The sequence below is a fragment of the Camarhynchus parvulus genome, unplaced genomic scaffold (genome assembly GCF_901933205.1).
Source record: "Camarhynchus parvulus unplaced genomic scaffold, STF_HiC, whole genome shotgun sequence".
NCBI lineage: Eukaryota > Metazoa > Chordata > Aves > Passeriformes > Thraupidae > Camarhynchus > Camarhynchus parvulus.
In genome coordinates this window covers 715-17,016 of record NW_022148563.1, presented here as the reverse complement: position 1 = coordinate 17,016, position 16,302 = coordinate 715, and the positions used below count along the sequence as shown (strand labels likewise).

At 34.7% G+C, this 16,302-nt stretch overlaps 1 long non-coding RNA gene across 2 annotated transcripts; it reads left to right on the top strand.

The window, feature by feature from the left end:
* The first annotated feature begins 2 nt into the window (after positions 1-2).
* On the top strand, positions 3-13,966 carry LOC115916934. Of its 2 annotated transcripts, none has more exons than XR_004061651.1 (3): positions 3-19; positions 3,864-4,000; positions 13,948-13,966. It is a non-coding gene; the product is annotated as an uncharacterized LOC115916934 (long non-coding RNA). The 2 variants fall into 2 exon arrangements; XR_004061650.1 differs by lacking the exon at positions 3-19 and adding an exon at positions 303-328.
* Positions 13,967-16,302: the final 2,336 nt, after the last annotated feature.

Sequence of the window (16,302 nt, the reverse complement as noted above, 5' to 3'; positions counted from 1 at the left end):
GTCAGGCAGCTCAACATGTGTGAGTAAAACCTGGGAAAAATGGGAAAATGGGAAAAAATGGGGAAAAATGGAAAAAATGGGAAATGAGTTCTGGGAATCAGCTTCGTCAGGCAGCTCAACATGTGGGAGTAAAAAATGGGAAAAAATGGGGAAAATGGGAAAAATGGGAAAAATGGGAATCAGCTTGGTCAGGCAGCTCAACATGTGTGAGTAAAAAATGGGAAAAATGGCAAAAAATTGGGAAAATGGGAAAAAATGGGAAAAAATGGGTAAGAATGGGAAAAAATGGGAATTCTGGGAATCAGCTTCGTCAGGCAGCTCAACATGTGTGAGTAAAAAATGGGAAAAATGGGAAAATGGGAAAAAATGGGAAAAAATGGGAAAAATGGGAAAAATGGGATACAGCTTTGTCTGGCAGCTCAACATGTGGGGAGTGAAACATGGGAAAAATGGAAGGGAAAAATGGGAATTCTGGCAGTTCTGGGAATCAGCTTTGTCAGGCAGCCGAACATGTGGGAGTAAAACCTGGGAAAAAATGGGAACAATGGGGAAGATTATTCCAGATTTATTCTAGGTTTATTCCCAGATTTAGTCCCAGATTTATTCCAGATTTAGTCCCAGTTTTAGTCCCAGATTTTTTCCCATATCTTCCCATTTTTCCCATTTATTCCTGGATTTTTCCCAGATTTTTCCCATTCATTCCCATTTATCACTGGATTTATCCCTGGATTTTTCCCCCTTTATTTCCCCATTTATTCCCCAATTTTTCCCCCATTTATCCCAGATTTTTTTCCATTTATTCCCGGATTTTTCCCCATTTATTCCCGGATTTTTTCCCATTTATTCCCGGATTTTTTCCCATTTCTTCTCAATTTTTCCCCATTTATTCCCAGATTTTCTCCCATTTCTTCTCAATTTTTCCCTCAATTTTTCCCCATTTATTGCCGGATTTTCCCCTCGTTTATTCTGGATTTTTTCCCATTTATTCCCCGATTTTTTTCCCATTTATTCCGGGATTTTTTCCCTCTTTTCCACAATTTTTCTCCATTTATTCCCAGATTTTCCCCCATTTATCCCAGATATTTTTTCCATTTTTTCCCAGATTTTTTCCCATTTCTTCTCAACTTTTCCACAATTTTTCCCCATTTATTCCCAGATTTTTTCCCCATTTATCCTGGATTTTTTCCCATTTATCCTGGATTTATTCCCCATTTATTCCCAGATTTTTCCCCATTTATCCCGGATTTTCCCCCATTTATTCCCAGATTTTTTCCCCATTTATTCACGGATTTTTTCCCATTTCTTCTCAATTTTTCCCCATTTATCCCGTATTTTTTCCCCATTTTTCCCAGATTTTTTCCCATTTATTTCCGGATTTTTTTCCATTTATTCCGGGATTTTTTCCCATTTTTTCCCAGAGTTTTTCCCATTTCTTCTCAATTTTCCCCCAATTTTTCCCGATTTATTTCCGTATTTTTTCTGATTTATTCTCCATTTTTCCCCAATTTTTTCCCATTTATTCCCGTATTTTTCCCCATTTTTCCCAGAATTTTTCCTATTTATTCTCAATTTTTCCCCAATTTTCCCATTTATTCCCGGATTTTTTCCCCATTTATTCCCGGACTTTTTTTCCATTTATTCCCGGATTTTTCCTCCATTTCTTCTCAATTTTTCCCCATTTATCCCAGATTTTTTTTCCTTTTTTTCCCAGATTTTTTCCCCTTTCCTCTCAATTTTTCCCCCCCTTTTTCCCCGTTTATTCCCGGATTTTTCCCCATTTATTCCCGGATTTATTCCCCATTTATCCCGGATTTTTCCCCATTTATTGCCAGATTTTTTTCTATTTTCTCCCAGTTTTTTCCCCATTTCTTCTCAATTTTTCCCCATTTTTTCCCATTTATTCTCGGATTTTTTCCATTTATCCTGAATTTTTTTTCCATTTTTTTCCCGGATTTTTTCCCCAATTTTCCCCATTTATCCCGGATTTTCCCCCATTTATTCCCGGATTTTTTTCCTATTTTTCCCCATTTATTCCTGGATTTATTCCCCATTTATTCCCGGGTTTTTTTCCATTTTTTCCCAGATTTTTTCCCATTTCTTCTCAATTTTTCCCCAATTTTTCCCATGTATTCCCAGATGTTCCCCCATTTATTCCAGAATTTTTCCCATTTATCCCGGATTTTTCCCCCATTTATTCCCGGATTTCCCCCCATTTATTCCCGGATTTTTTTCCATTTATTCCCGGATTTTTTCCCTGTTTTTCCCCATTTATTCCTGGATTTTTTCCCCATTTATTGTCAATTTTTCCCCAATTTTTCTCCATTTATTCCCGGATTTATTCCCCATTTATCCTGGATTTTTCCCCATTTATTCCTGAATTTATTCCCCATATTTCCCCCATTTATCCCGGCTTTTTTCCCCATTTTTCCCCAATTTTCCCCCATTTATTCCCCGGATTTTTTCCCTATTTTTCCCCATTTATTCCCGGATTTATTCCCCAATTTTCCCCATTTATTCCCGGATTTTTTCCCCATTTATTCCCGGATTTTTCCCCATTTATTCCTGGATTTTTCCCCATTTATTCCCGGATTTTTCCCCATTTATTCCCGGATTTATTCCCCATTTTTCCCCAATTTTCCCCCATTTTTCCCGGATTTTTTCCCCCATTTTTCCCCATTTATTCCCAGATTTATTCCCCATATTTCCCCCATTTATTCCCGGATTTTTCCCCCATTTATTCCCCCAATTTTCCCATTTATCCCGGATTTTTCCCCATTTATTCTCGGATTTTCTCCCCATTTATTCCCGGATTTTTTCCCCATATTTCCCCCATTTATTCCCGGATTTTTTCCCTATTTTTCCCCATTTATTCCCCCATTTTCCCCCATTTATCCCGGATTTTTCCCCATTTATACCCAGCTTTTTTCCCTATTTTTCCCCATTTTTCCCCATTTATTCCCGGATTTTTCCCATTTATTCCCCAATTTATTCCCCAATTTTTCCCCATTTATTCCTGGATTTTCCCCCATTTATTCCCAGATTTTTTTTACCTATTTTTCCACAATTTTTCTCCATTTATTCCCCGGATTTATTCCCCATTTATCCCCGGATTTTTTTTCCCATTTATTCCCGGATTTATTCCCCATTTATCCCGGATTTTCCCCATTTATTCCCGGATTTATTCCCCATTTATCCCCCATTTATTCCCGGATTTTTTTCCATTTATTCCTGGATTTTTCCCCCATTTATCCCGGATTTTTCCCCATTTATTCCTGGATTTATTCCCCATGTTTCCCCAATTTTCCCACATTTATTCCCGGATTTTTCCCCTATTTTTCCCCATTTATTCCCAGATTTATTCCCCATATTTCCCCCATTTATTCCCGGATTTTTTCCCCATTTATTCCCCATTTTTCCCATTTATCCCGGATTTTCCCCATTTATTCCCGGATTTTTTCCCCATATTTCCCCGATTTATTCCCGGATTTTTCCCCATTTATTCCCCAATTTTTCCCCCATTTATCCCGGATTTTCCCCCATTTATTCCCGGATTTTTTTCCATTTATTCCCGGATTTTTTCCCCATATTTCCCCCATTTATCCCATATTTCCCCCATTTATGCCGGATTTTTCCCCATTTATTCCCGGATTTATTCCCCATTTTTCCCCAATTTTCCCCCATTTATTCCCGGATTTTTCCCCTATTTTTCCCCATTTATTCCCGGATTTTTTCCCCATATTTCCCCCATTTATTCCCCATATTTCCCCCATTTATCCCGGATTTTCCCCCATTTATTCCCCAATTTTTCCCCCATTTATCCCGGATTTTCCCCCATTTATCCTGGATTTCCCCATGTTTCCCAGACGGCTTCCGGAAGGTGGTGCACATCGAGCAGGGCGGGCTGGTGAAGCCGGACAAGGACGACACCGAGTTCCAGCACCCGTTCTTCCTGCGCGGCCAGGAGCGCCTGCTCGAGAACATCAAGAGGAAAGTCACCAGCGTGAGTCCCAAATTCCAGAATGTTCCATAAAAAAATGGGCCGGATCCATTAAAAATTCCAGAATATTCCATTCAAACCAGGCCAGGATCCATTAAAAATTCCAGAATTTTCCATACAAAATGGTCAGGGTCCATTAAAAATTCCAGAATTTTCCATCCAAACCAGGCCAGGATCCATTAAAAATTCCAGAATTTTCCATCCAAACCAGTCAGGGTCCGTTAAAAATTCCAGAATTTTCCATTCAAAATGGTCAGGGTCCATTAAAAATTCCAGAATGTTCCATCCAAGCCAGGCCAGGAGCGCCTGCTCGAGAACATCAAGAGGAGTCACCACTGGGAGTTCCAAATTCCAGAATGTTCCATAAAAAAATGGGCAGGATCCATTAAAAATTCCAGAATTTTCCATTCAAAATGGTCAGGATCCATTAAAAATTCCAGAATGTTCCATTCAAAATGGTCAGGGTCCATTAAAAATTCCAGAATGTTCCATACAATCCAGTCAGGATCCATTAAAAATTCCAGAATTTTCCATCCAAACCAGTCAGGGTCCATTAAAAATTCCAGAATTTTCCATTCAAAATGGTCAGGATCCATTAAAAATTCCAGAATTTTCCATCCAAACCAGTCAGGGTCCATTAAAAATTCCAGAATATTCCATACAAACCAGTCAGGGTCCATTAAAAATTCCAGAATGTTCCATCCAAACCAGTCAGGATCCATTAAAAATTCCAGAATGTTCCATCCAAACCAGTCAGGGTCCATTAAAAATTCCAGAATTTTCCATCCAAACCAGTCAGGGTCCATTAAAAATTCCAGAATGTTCCATCCAAGCCAGGCCAGGAGCGCCTGCTCGAGAACATCAAGAGGAAAGTCACCAGCGTGAGTTCCAAATTCCAGAATGTTCCATAAAAAAATGGTCAGGGTCCATTAAAAATTCCAGAATTTTCCATTCAAAATGGTCAGGGTCCATTAAAAATTCCAGAATTTTCCATTCAAAATGGTCAGGGTCCATTAAAAATTCCAGAATGTTCCATCCAAACCAGTCAGGGTCCATTAAAAATTCCAGAATGTTCCATCCAAACCAGTCAGGGTCCATTAAAAGTTCCAGAATGTTCCATTCAAACCAGTCAGGGTCCATTAAAAATTCCAGAATTTTCCATCCAAACCAGTCAGGGTCCATTAAAAATTCCAGAATTTTCCATTAAAAACCAGCCAGGAGCTGGGAAAATTTAAAGATTCAAAATTCCAGAATGTTCCATCCAATCCAGGCCAGGAGCAGCTCCTGGAGAACATCAAGAGGAGTCACCAGCGTGAGTCCCAAATTCCAGAATGTTCCATTCAAAATGGTCAGGGTCCATTAAAAATTCCAGAATGTTCCATAAAAAAATGGGCCGGATCCATTAAAAATTCCGGAATGTTCCATCCAAACCAGTCAGGGTCCATTAAAAATTCCAGAATTTTCCATCCAAACCAGTCAGGATCCATTAAAAATTCCAGAATGTTCCATACAATCCAGTCAGGGTCCATTAAAAATTCCAGAATGTACCATACAAACCAGTCAGGATACATTAAAAATTCCAGAATGTTCCATTCAAACCAGTCAGGATCCATTAAAAATTCCAGAATTTTCCATACAAACCAGTCAGGATCCATTAAAAATTCCAGAATTTTCCATACAAACCAGGCCAGGATCCATTAAAAATTCCAGAATTTTCCATTAAAAACCAGCCAGGAGCTGGGAAAATTTAAAGATTCAAAATTCCAGAATGTTCCATCCAATCCAGGCCAGGAGCAGCTCCTGGAGAACATCAAGAGGAGTCACCAGTGTGAGTCCCAAATTCCAGAATGTTCCATACAAACCAGTCAGGATCCATTAAAAATTCCAGAATTTTCCATCCAAACCAGTCAGGGTCCATTAAAAATTCCAGAATGTTCCATCCAAGCCAGGCCAGGAGCGCCTGCTCGAGAACATCAAGAGGAAAGTCACCAGCGTGAGTCCCAAATTCCAGAATGTTCCATAAAAAATGGGCAGGATCCATTAAAAATTCCAGAATGTTGCATTCAAAATGGTCAGGATCCATTAAAAATTCCAGAATGTTCCTTAAAAAAATGGTCAGGGTCCATTAAAAATTCCAGAATTTTCCATCCAAACCAGTCAGGATCCATTAAAAATTCCAGAATTTTCCATTCAAACCAGTCAGGGTCCATTAAAAATTCCAGAATTTTCCATTAAAAACCAGTCAGGAGCTGGGAAAATTTAAAGATTCAAAATTCCAGAATGTTCCATCCAATCCAGGCCAGGAGCGGCTCCTGGAGAACATCAAGAGGAGTCACCAGCGTGAGTCCCAAATTCCAGAATGTTCCATAAAAAATGGGCAGGGTCCATTAAAAATTCCAGAATGTTCCATACAATCCAGTCAGGATCCATTAAAAATTCCAGAATTTTCCATCCAAACCAGTCAGGGTCCATTAAAAATTCCAGAATTTTCCATTCAAAATGGTCAGGATCCATTAAAAATTCCAGAATTTTCCATCCAAACCAGTCAGGGTCCATTAAAAATTCCAGAATGTTCCATCCAAGCCAGGCCAGGAGCGCCTGCTCGAGAACATCAAGAGGAAAGTCACCAGCGTGAGTCCCAAATTCCAGAATGTTCCATAAAAAAATGGTCAGGATCCATTGAAAATTCCAGAATTTTCCATTTAAAATGGTCAGGGTCCATTAAAAATTCCAGAATTTTCCATCCAAACCAGTCAGGGTCCATTAAAAATTCCAGAATTTTCCATCCAAACCAGTCAGGGTCCATTAAAAATTCCAGAATTTTCCATTCAAACCAGTCAGGGTCCATTAAAAATTCCAGAATGTTCCATCCAAACCAGGCCAGGAGCAGCTCCTGGAGAACATCAAGAGGAGTCACCAGCGTGAGTCCCAAATTCCAGAATGTTCCATAAAAAAATGGTCAGGGTCCATTAAAAATTCCAGAATTTTCCATTCAAACCAGGCCAGGATCCATTAAAAATTCCAGAATTTTCCATTCAAAATGGTCAGGGTCCATTAAAAATTCCAGAATTTTCCATCCAAACCAGTCAGGATCCATTAAAAATTCCAGAATGTTCCATACAATCCAGTCAGGATCCATTAAAAATTCCAGAATTTTCCATTCAAAATGGTCAAAAAAATCCGCCCAAAATTCTGAAAAAAAATCCCAAAAAAACCCCAAAATTCCCTGAAAAGCTATAAAAATTCCCTCCAAAAAATCCTTCAAAATTGCTAAAGAATTCAGGAAAAATCAAGAAAAAATGCTGGAAAAAAACCCTTTAAAAATCAGAAAAGAATTGCAAAAAATTCAGAAAAAAATCAGAGAAAAATCAGAAAAATTCAGAAAAAAATCGGAGAAAATTCAGGGAAAAATGAGAAAAAAATCAGAAAAATTCAGAAAAAATTGGAAAGAATTCAGATAAAAATTGGAAAAAATTCAGGAAAAAATTGGGAAAAAATCAGAAAAAATCAGAAAAAAAAGAAATAATTGAGAAAAAAATTGGAAAAAATTCAGGAAAAAATTGGAAAAAAATCGCAAAAAAATTGCAAAATTATCAGAAAAAAATCAGGAAAAATTTAGAAAAAATTTGGAAAAAAATCAGAAAAATTCAGAAAAAAATTGGAGAAAATTCAGGAAAAAATTTGGAAAAAATTCAGGAAAAAATCAGAAAAAAAATCAGAAAAAAATCGGAAAAAAGTGGAAAAACCCCATAAAAATTCAGGAAAAAATCAGTAAAAATTCAGAAAAAAAATTGGAAAAATTCAGAAAAAATTAGGAAAAAATCCAGAAAAAAATTGGAAAAAAGTTCAGGAAAAAGTCGAAAAAACTGAGAAAAAATAAAAAAAAAAATTGGAAAAATTCAGAAAAAAATCGGAAAAAAATCAGAAAAAAATTGGAAAAAAATCAGAAAAAATTGAGAAAAAAATGGAGAAAAATTCAGAAAAAAATCGGAAAACAGTGGAAAAAATCATAAAAATTCAGGAAAAAAAATCAGAAAAAATCACCAAAAAAATCAGAAAAAATTCAGAAAAAAATCAGAAAAGATTCAGAAAAAAATTGGAAAAAATTCCGAAAAACATCGGAAAAAATCCCCCAAATTCCTGAGCATTTCCCCCATCCCAAATTCCCATTTTTTCCCATTTTTGCTGATTTTTTCCCCGTTTTCCCCTCAGGTGTCGTCGCAAGCACAGCCATGGGGACACAACCCCAAACAGCCCAAAAAATCCAAAAATTCCAAAAAAAACCCCAAAAAATCAGGAAAAAATCCCCCAAAAATCCTAAAAAAAAACCCCCAAAATGATTCTAAAAATCTGAAAAAATAGCCAAAAAAATTCTAAAAAAAATTCCCCAAAAATGCTGAAAAAATCCCCCAAAAATCTGGAAAAAATCCTCCAAAAATCCTAAAAAAATTCTAAAAGAATTCTGAAAAAGAACCCAAAAATTATTTTAAAAATCTGAAAAAATCCCAAAAAAATCCTAAAAAAAACCCAAAAATGATTCTAAAAATTTGAAAAAAATATCCAAAAAAATTCTAAAACAATTCTAAAAACAAACCCCCCAAAATTATTTTAAAAATCTGAAAAAATCGCCAAAAATCATTAAAAAATCCCCAAAAAAAAAAAAACCCCAAAAATTGTTCTAAAAATCTGAAAAAATATCCAAAAATTCTACAAAAAAATCCGCCCAAAATTCTGAAAAAAAATCCCAAAAAACCCCAAAATTCCCTGAAAAGCTAGAAAAATTCCCTCCAAAAAATCCTTCAAAATTGCTAAAGAGTTCAGGAAAAATCAAGAAAAAACGCTGAAAAAAAACCCTTTAAAAATCAGAAAAACATTCCAAAGAATTGAGAAAAAAATCAGAGGAAATGAGGAAAAAAATTGGAAAAAAATTCAGAAAAAGATTGGAAAAAATTCAGGAAAAAATTCAGAAAAAAATTGGAAAAAATTTCAGAAAAAAATCAGAAAAAAATCAGAAAAAAATTCAGAAAAAAATTCAGGAAAAAATTGGAAAAAATTCAGAAAAAGTTGGAAAGAAATCAGAAAAATTCAGAAAAAAATCGGAGAAAATCCAGGAAAAAATTTGGAAAAAATTCAGGAAAAAAATCAGAAAAAAATCAGAAAAAAATTGGAAAAAAGTGGAAAAACCCCATAAAAATTCAGGAAAAAATCAGTAAAATTCAGAAAAAAATTTGGAAAAATTCAGAAAAAATTCGGAAAAAAATCCAGAAAAAAATTGGAAAAAAATCAGAAAAAATTGAGAAAAAAATTGGAAAAAATCAGAAAAAATTCAGAAAGAAATGGAGAAAAATTCAGAAAAAAATCGGAAAAAAGTGGAAAAAATCATAAAAATTCAGGAAAAAAATCAGAAAAAATCACCAAAAAAATCGGAAAAAATTCAGAAAAAACTCAGAAAAGATTCAGAGAAAAATTGGAAAAAATTCCGAAAAACATCGGAAAAAATCCCCCAAATTCCTGAGCATTTCCCCCATCCCAAATTCCCATTTTTTCCCATTTTTGCTGATTTTTTCCCCGTTTTCCCCTCAGGTGTCGTCGCAAGCACAGCCATGGGGACACAACCCCAAAGAGCCCAAAAAATCCAAAAATTCCAAAAAAAACCCCAAAAAATCAGGAAAAAATCCCCCAAAAATCCTAAAAAAAAACCCCAAAAATGATTCTAAAAATCTGAAAAAATAGCCAAAAAAATTCTAAAAAAAATCCCCCAAAAATGCTGAAAAAATCCCCCAAAAATCTGGAAAAATCCTCCAAAAATCCTAAAAAAAATTTAAAGCAATTCTGAAAAAAAACCCCAAAAATTATTTTAAAAATCTGAAAAAATCCCAAAAAAATCCAAAAAAAAACCCAAGAATGATTCTAAAAATTTGAAAAAAATATCCAAAAAAATTCTAAAACAATTCTAAAAACAAACCCCCCAAAATTATTTTAAAAATCTGAAAAAATCGCCAAAAATCATTAAAAACCCAAAAAACCCCAAAAATTGTTCTAAAAATCTGAAAAAATATCCAAAAATTCTACAAAAAAATCCGCTCAAAATTCTGAAAAAAAATCCCAAAAAAACCCCAAAATTCCCTGAAAAGCTAGAAAAATTCCCCCCAAAAAATCCTTCAAAATTGCTAAAGAATTCAGGAAAAATCAAGAAAAAACGCTGAAAAAAAACCCTTTAAAAATCAGAAAAACAGTCCAGAAAATTGAGAAAAAAATCAGAGAAAATGAGGAAAAAAATTGGAAAAAAATTCAGAAAAAGATTGGAAAAAATTCAGGAAAAAATCAGAAAAAATTCAGAAAAAATTCAGAAAAAAATTAGAAAAAAATCAGAAAAAATTCAGAAAAAAATGGAAAAAATTTCAGAAAAAAATCAGAAAAAAATTCAGAAAAAATTGGAAAAAATTCAGAAAAAATTGGAAAGAAATCAGAAAAATTCAGAAAAAAATCGGAGAAAATTCAGGAAAAAATTTGGAAAAAATTCAGGAAAAAATCAGAAAAAAAATCGGAAAAAAGTGGAAAAACCCCATAAAAATTCAGGGAAAAATCAGTAAAATTGAGAAAAAATTGGAAAAATTCAGAAAAAAATTAGGGAAAAATCCATAAAAAATGGGAAAAAAAATTCAGGAAAAAGTCGAAAAAACTGAGAAAAAATAAAAAAAAAAATTGGAAAAATTCAGAAAAAAATCGGAAAAAAATGAGAAAAAAATTGGAAAAAAATCAGACAAAATTGAGAAAAAAATTGGAAAAAATCAGAAAAAATTCAGAAAAAAATGGAGAAAAATTCAGAGAAAAATCGGAAAAAAGTGGAAAAAATCATAAAAATTCAGGAAAAAATTCAGAAAAAATCACAAAAAAATTTGGAAAAAATTCAGAAAAAAATCAGAAAAGATTCAGAAAAAATTGGAAAAAATTCCGAAAAACATCGGAAAAATCCCCAAATTCCTGAGCATTTCCCCCATCCCAGATTCCCATTTTTTCCCATTTTTGCTGATTTTTTCCCCGTTTTCCCCTCAGGTGTCGTCGCAAGCACAGCCATGGGGACACAACCCCAAAGAGCCCAAAAAATCCAAAAATTCCAAAAAAAACCCCAAAAAATCAGGAAAAAATCCCCAAAAATCCTAAAAAAAAACCCCAAAAATGATTCTAAAAATCTGAAAAAATAGCCAAAAAAAATCTAAAAAAAATCCCCCAAAAATGCTGAAAAAATCCCCCAAAAATCTGGAAAAAATCCTCCAAAAATCCTAAAAAAATTCTAAAACAATTCTGAAAAAGAACCCCAAAAATTATTTTAAAAATCTGAAAAAATCCCCAAAAAAATCCTAAAAAAAACCCAAAAATGATTCTAAAAATTTGAAAAAATATCCAAAAAAATTCTAAAACAATTCTAAAAACAAACCCCCCAAAATTATTTTAAAAATCTGAAAAAATCGCCAAAAATCATTAAAAAAACCCAAAAAAACCCCAAAAATTGTTCTAAAAATCTGAAAAATATCCAAAAATTCTACAAAAAAATTCGCCCAAAATTCTGAAAAAAAATCCCAAACAAACCCCAAAATTCCCTGAAAAGCTATAAAAATTCCCCCCAAAAAATCCTTAAAAATTCCTAAAGAATTCAGGACAAATCAAGAAAAAACGCTGAAAAAAAACCCTTTAAAAATCAGAAAAGAATTGCAAAAAATTCAGAAAAAATCGGAAAAAATTCAGGAAAAATTTGGAAAAATTCAGAAAAAAATCAGAAAACAATTAGAAAAAATTCAGAAAACAATCGGAAAAAAAATCAGAAAAATTCAGAAAAAAACGGAGAAAATTCAGGAAAAAATGAGAAAAAAATCAGAAAAATTCAGAAAAAATTGGAAAGAATTCAGATAAAAATTGGAAAAAATTCAGGAAAAAATTGGAAAGAAATCACAAAAAAATTGCAAAATTATCAGAAAAAAATCAGAAAAAATTCCGAAAAAATTTGGAAAAAAAATCAGAAAAATTCAGAAAAAATCAGAAAAATTCAGAAAAAAGCAGAAAAAAAATCAGAAAAATTCAGAAAAAAATCGGAGAAAATTCAGGAAAAAATTTGGAAAAAATTCAGGAAAAAAATCAGAAGAAAAATCAGAAAAAAAATTGGAAAAATTCAGAAAAAATTCGGAAAAAAAAAATCAGAAAAAAATTGGAAAAAAATCAGAAAAAATTGAGAAAAAAATGGAGAAAAATTCAGAAAAAAATCGGAAAAAAGTGGAAAAAAATCATAAAAATTTAAAAAAAAATCAGAAAAATCACCAAAAAATCGGAAAAATTCCAAAAAAAAATCAGAAAAAGATTCAGAAAAAAGTTGGAAAAATTCGAAAAACATCGAAAAATCCCCAAATTCCTGGGCATTTCCCCCATCCCAAATTCCCATTTTTTCCCATTTTTGCTGATTTTTTCCCGCTTCCCTCAGGTGTAAATCACAAAGCACAGCCATGGGGACACAACCCCAAACAGCCCAAAAAATCCAAAAATTCCAAAAAAACCCCAAAAAATCAGGAAAAAATCCCCCAAAAATCCTAAAAAAAAACCCCAAAAATGATTCTAAAAATCTGAAAAAAATAGCCAAAAAATTCTAAAAAATCACAAAAAAATGCTGAAAAAATCCCCCAAAAATCTGGAAAAAATCCTCCAAAAATCCTAAAAAAATTCTAAAACAATTCTGAAAAAGAACCCCAAAAATTATTTTAAAAATCTGAAAAAATTGCCAAAAAAATCCTAAAAAAAACCCAAAAATGATTCTAAAAATTTGAAAAAAATATCCAAAAAAATTCTAAAACAATTCTAAAAACAAACCCCCAAAATTATTTTAAGAATCTGAAAAAATCGCCAAAAAATCATAAAAAAACCAAAAAAAAAAACCCAAAAATTGTTCTAAAAATCTGAAAAAATATCCAAAAATTCTACAAAAAAATCCGCCCAAAATTCTGAAAAAAAATCCCAAAAAAACCCCAAAATTCCCTGAAAAGCTAGAAAAATTCCCCAAAAAATCCTTCAAAATTTGCTAAAAATTCAGGAAAAATCAAGAAAAAAAAACGCTTGAAAACCCTTTAAAAATCAGAAAAACAGTCCAGAAAATTGAGAAAAAAATCAGAGGAAATGAGGAAAAAAATTGGAAAAAAATTCAGAAAAAGATTGGAAAAAATTCAGGAAAAAATCAGAAAAAATTCAGAAAAAATTCAGAAAAAAATTAGAAAAAAATCAGAAAAAATTCAGAAAAAAATGGAAAAATTTCAAAAAAAATCAGAAAAAATTCAGAAAAATTGGAAAAAAAATTCAGAAAAAATTGGAAAGAAATCAGAAAAATTCAGAAAAAAATCGGAGAAAATTCAGGAAAAAATTTGGAAAAAATTCAGGAAAAAATCAGAAAAAAAATCGGAAAAAAGTGGAAAAACCCCATAAAAATTCAGGGAAAAATCAGTAAAAATTGAGAAAAAAAATTGGAAAAATTCAGAAAAAATTCGGAAAAAATCCAGAAAAAAATCGGAAAAAAATTCAGGAAAAAGTCGAAAAAACTGAGAAAAAAAAAAAAAAAAAATTGGAAAAATTCAGAAAAAAATCGGAAAAAAATCAGAAAAAAATTGGAAAAAAATCAGAAAAAATTGAGAAAAAAATTGGAAAAAATCAGAAAAAATTCAGAAAAAAATGGAGAAAAATTCAGAGAAAAATCGGAAAAAAGTGGAAAAAATCATAAAAATTCAGGAAAAAATTCAGAAAAAATCACAAAAAAAATTGGAAAAAATTCAGAAAAAAATCAGAAAAGATTCAGAAAAAAATTGGAAAAATTCAGAAAAAAATTGGAAAAAATCCCCCAAACTCCTGAGCATTTCCCCCATCCCAGATTCCCTTTTTTCCCATTTTTGCTGATTTTTTCCCCGTTTTCCCCTCAGGTGTCGTCGCTGAAGGGGGGAGGAGCGCGGCGTCGGCAGGACAGCGTGTGGCGCTGCTGCTGGCCGACATGCAGGCCATGCGGGGCAAGCAGGACAGCCTGGACTCACGGCTGCTGGCCATGAAACAGTGAGGAAATCCGGGAATAAAAACTGGGAATAAATCTGGGAATGACCTCAGAAATCTGGGAATAAACACCCAGAAATGTGGGAATAAATCCAGAATAATTGTGGGAATAAATCTGGGAATGTGGCAATGGCGGCAGCAGGACAGGCTGGACTGGCGGCTGCTGGCCATGGAACAGTGAGGAGGAAAAACTGGGAATAAATCTGGGAATAAAATCTGGGAATAAATCCAGAATAAATGTGGGAATGACCCCAGGAATCTGGGGATAAATCTGGGAATAAAGCCAGAAAGAAATCCTGGAATAAATCTGGGTAGGGCAATGGGAATGTGGCAATGGCAGCCAGGCTGGACTCATGGCTGCTGGCCATGGAACAGTGAGGAAATCCGGGAATAAAAACTGGGAATAATATCTGGGAATTACCTCAGAAATCTGGGAATAAACACCCAGAAATGTGGGAATAAATCCAGAAAGAAATCCTGGAATAAATCTGGGAATGTGGCAATGGGAATGTGGCAATGGCAGCCAGCCTGGACTCACAGGTGCTGGCCATGGAACAGTGAGGAAATCTGGGAATAAAAACTGGGAATAACCGGGAATAAATCTGGGAATAACATCTGGGAATGACCTCAGAAATCTGGGAATAAACACCCAGAAATGTGGGAATAAATCCAGAATAATTGTGGGAATAAATCTGGGAATGTGGCAATGGCAGCAGCAGGACAGGCTGGACTGGCGGCTGCTGGTCATGGAACAGTGAGGAGGAAAAATTGGGAATAAATCAGGGAATAAAATGTGGGAATAACTGGGAATAAATCCAGAATAAATGTGGGAATGACCCCAGGAATCTGGGGATAAATCTGGGAATAAAGCCAGAAAGAAATCCTGGAATAAATCTGGGTAGGGCAATGGGAATGTGGCAATGGCAGCCAGGCTGGACTCGAGGCTGCTGGCCATGGAACAGTGAGGAAATCTGGGAATAAATCTGGGAATAAAATCTGGGAATAAATCTGGGAATAAACCCAGGAATATCCTGAAAAATCTGGGAATAAACACCCAGAAATGTGGGAATAAATCCAGAATAATTGTGGGAATAAATCTGGGAATGTGGCAATGGCGGCAGCAGGACAGGCTGGACTGGCGGCTGCTGGCCATGGAACAGTGAGGAGGAAAAACTGGGAATAAATCTGGGAATAAAATCTGGGAATAAATCCAGAATAAATGTGGGAATGACCCCAGGAATCTGGGGATAAATCTGGGAATAAAGCCAGAAAGAAATCCTGGAATAAATCTGGGTAGGGCAATGGGAATGTGGCAATGGCAGCCAGGCTGGACTCACGGCTGCTGGCCATGGAACAGTGAGGAAATCTGGGAATAAAAACTGGGAATAACTCTGGGAATGACCTCAGAAATCTGGGAATAAACACCCAGAAACGTGGGAATAAATCCAGAATAATTGTGGGGATAAATCTGGGAATGTGGCAATGGCAGCCAGCCTGGACTCACAGGTGCTGGCCACGGAACAGTGAGGAAATCTGGGAATAAATCTGGGAATAAAATGTGGGAATAACTGGGAATAAATCTGGGAATGAAATCTGGGAATGACCCCAGGAATCTGGGGATAAATCTGGGAATAAACCCAGAAAGAAATCCGGGAATAAATCTGGGTAGGGCAATGGGAATGTGGCAATGGCAGCCAGGCTGGACTCACGGCTGCTGGCCATGGAACAGTGAGGAAATCTGGGAATAAAAGCTGGGAATAAATCTGGGAATGACCTCAGAAATCTGGGAATAAACACCCAGAAATGTGGGAATAAATCCAGAATAATTGTGGGAATAAATCTGGGAATGTGGCAATGGCAGCCAGCCTGGACTCACAGCTGCTGGCCACGGAACAGTGAGGAAATCTGGGAATAAATCTGGGAATAAAATGTGGGAATAACTGGGAATAAATCCAGAATAAATCTGGGAATGACCCCAGGAATCTGGGGATAAATCTGGGAATAAACCCAGAAAGAAATCCTGGAATAAATCTGGGTAGGGCAATGGGAATGTGGCAATGGCAGCCAGGCTGGACTCGAGGCTGCTGGCCATGGAACAGTGAGGAAATCTGGGAATAAATCTGGGAATAAAATCTGGGAATGACCTCAAAAATCTGGGAATAAACACCCAGAAATGTGGGAATAAATCCAGAATATTTGTGGGAATAAATCTGGGAATGTGGCAATGGCGG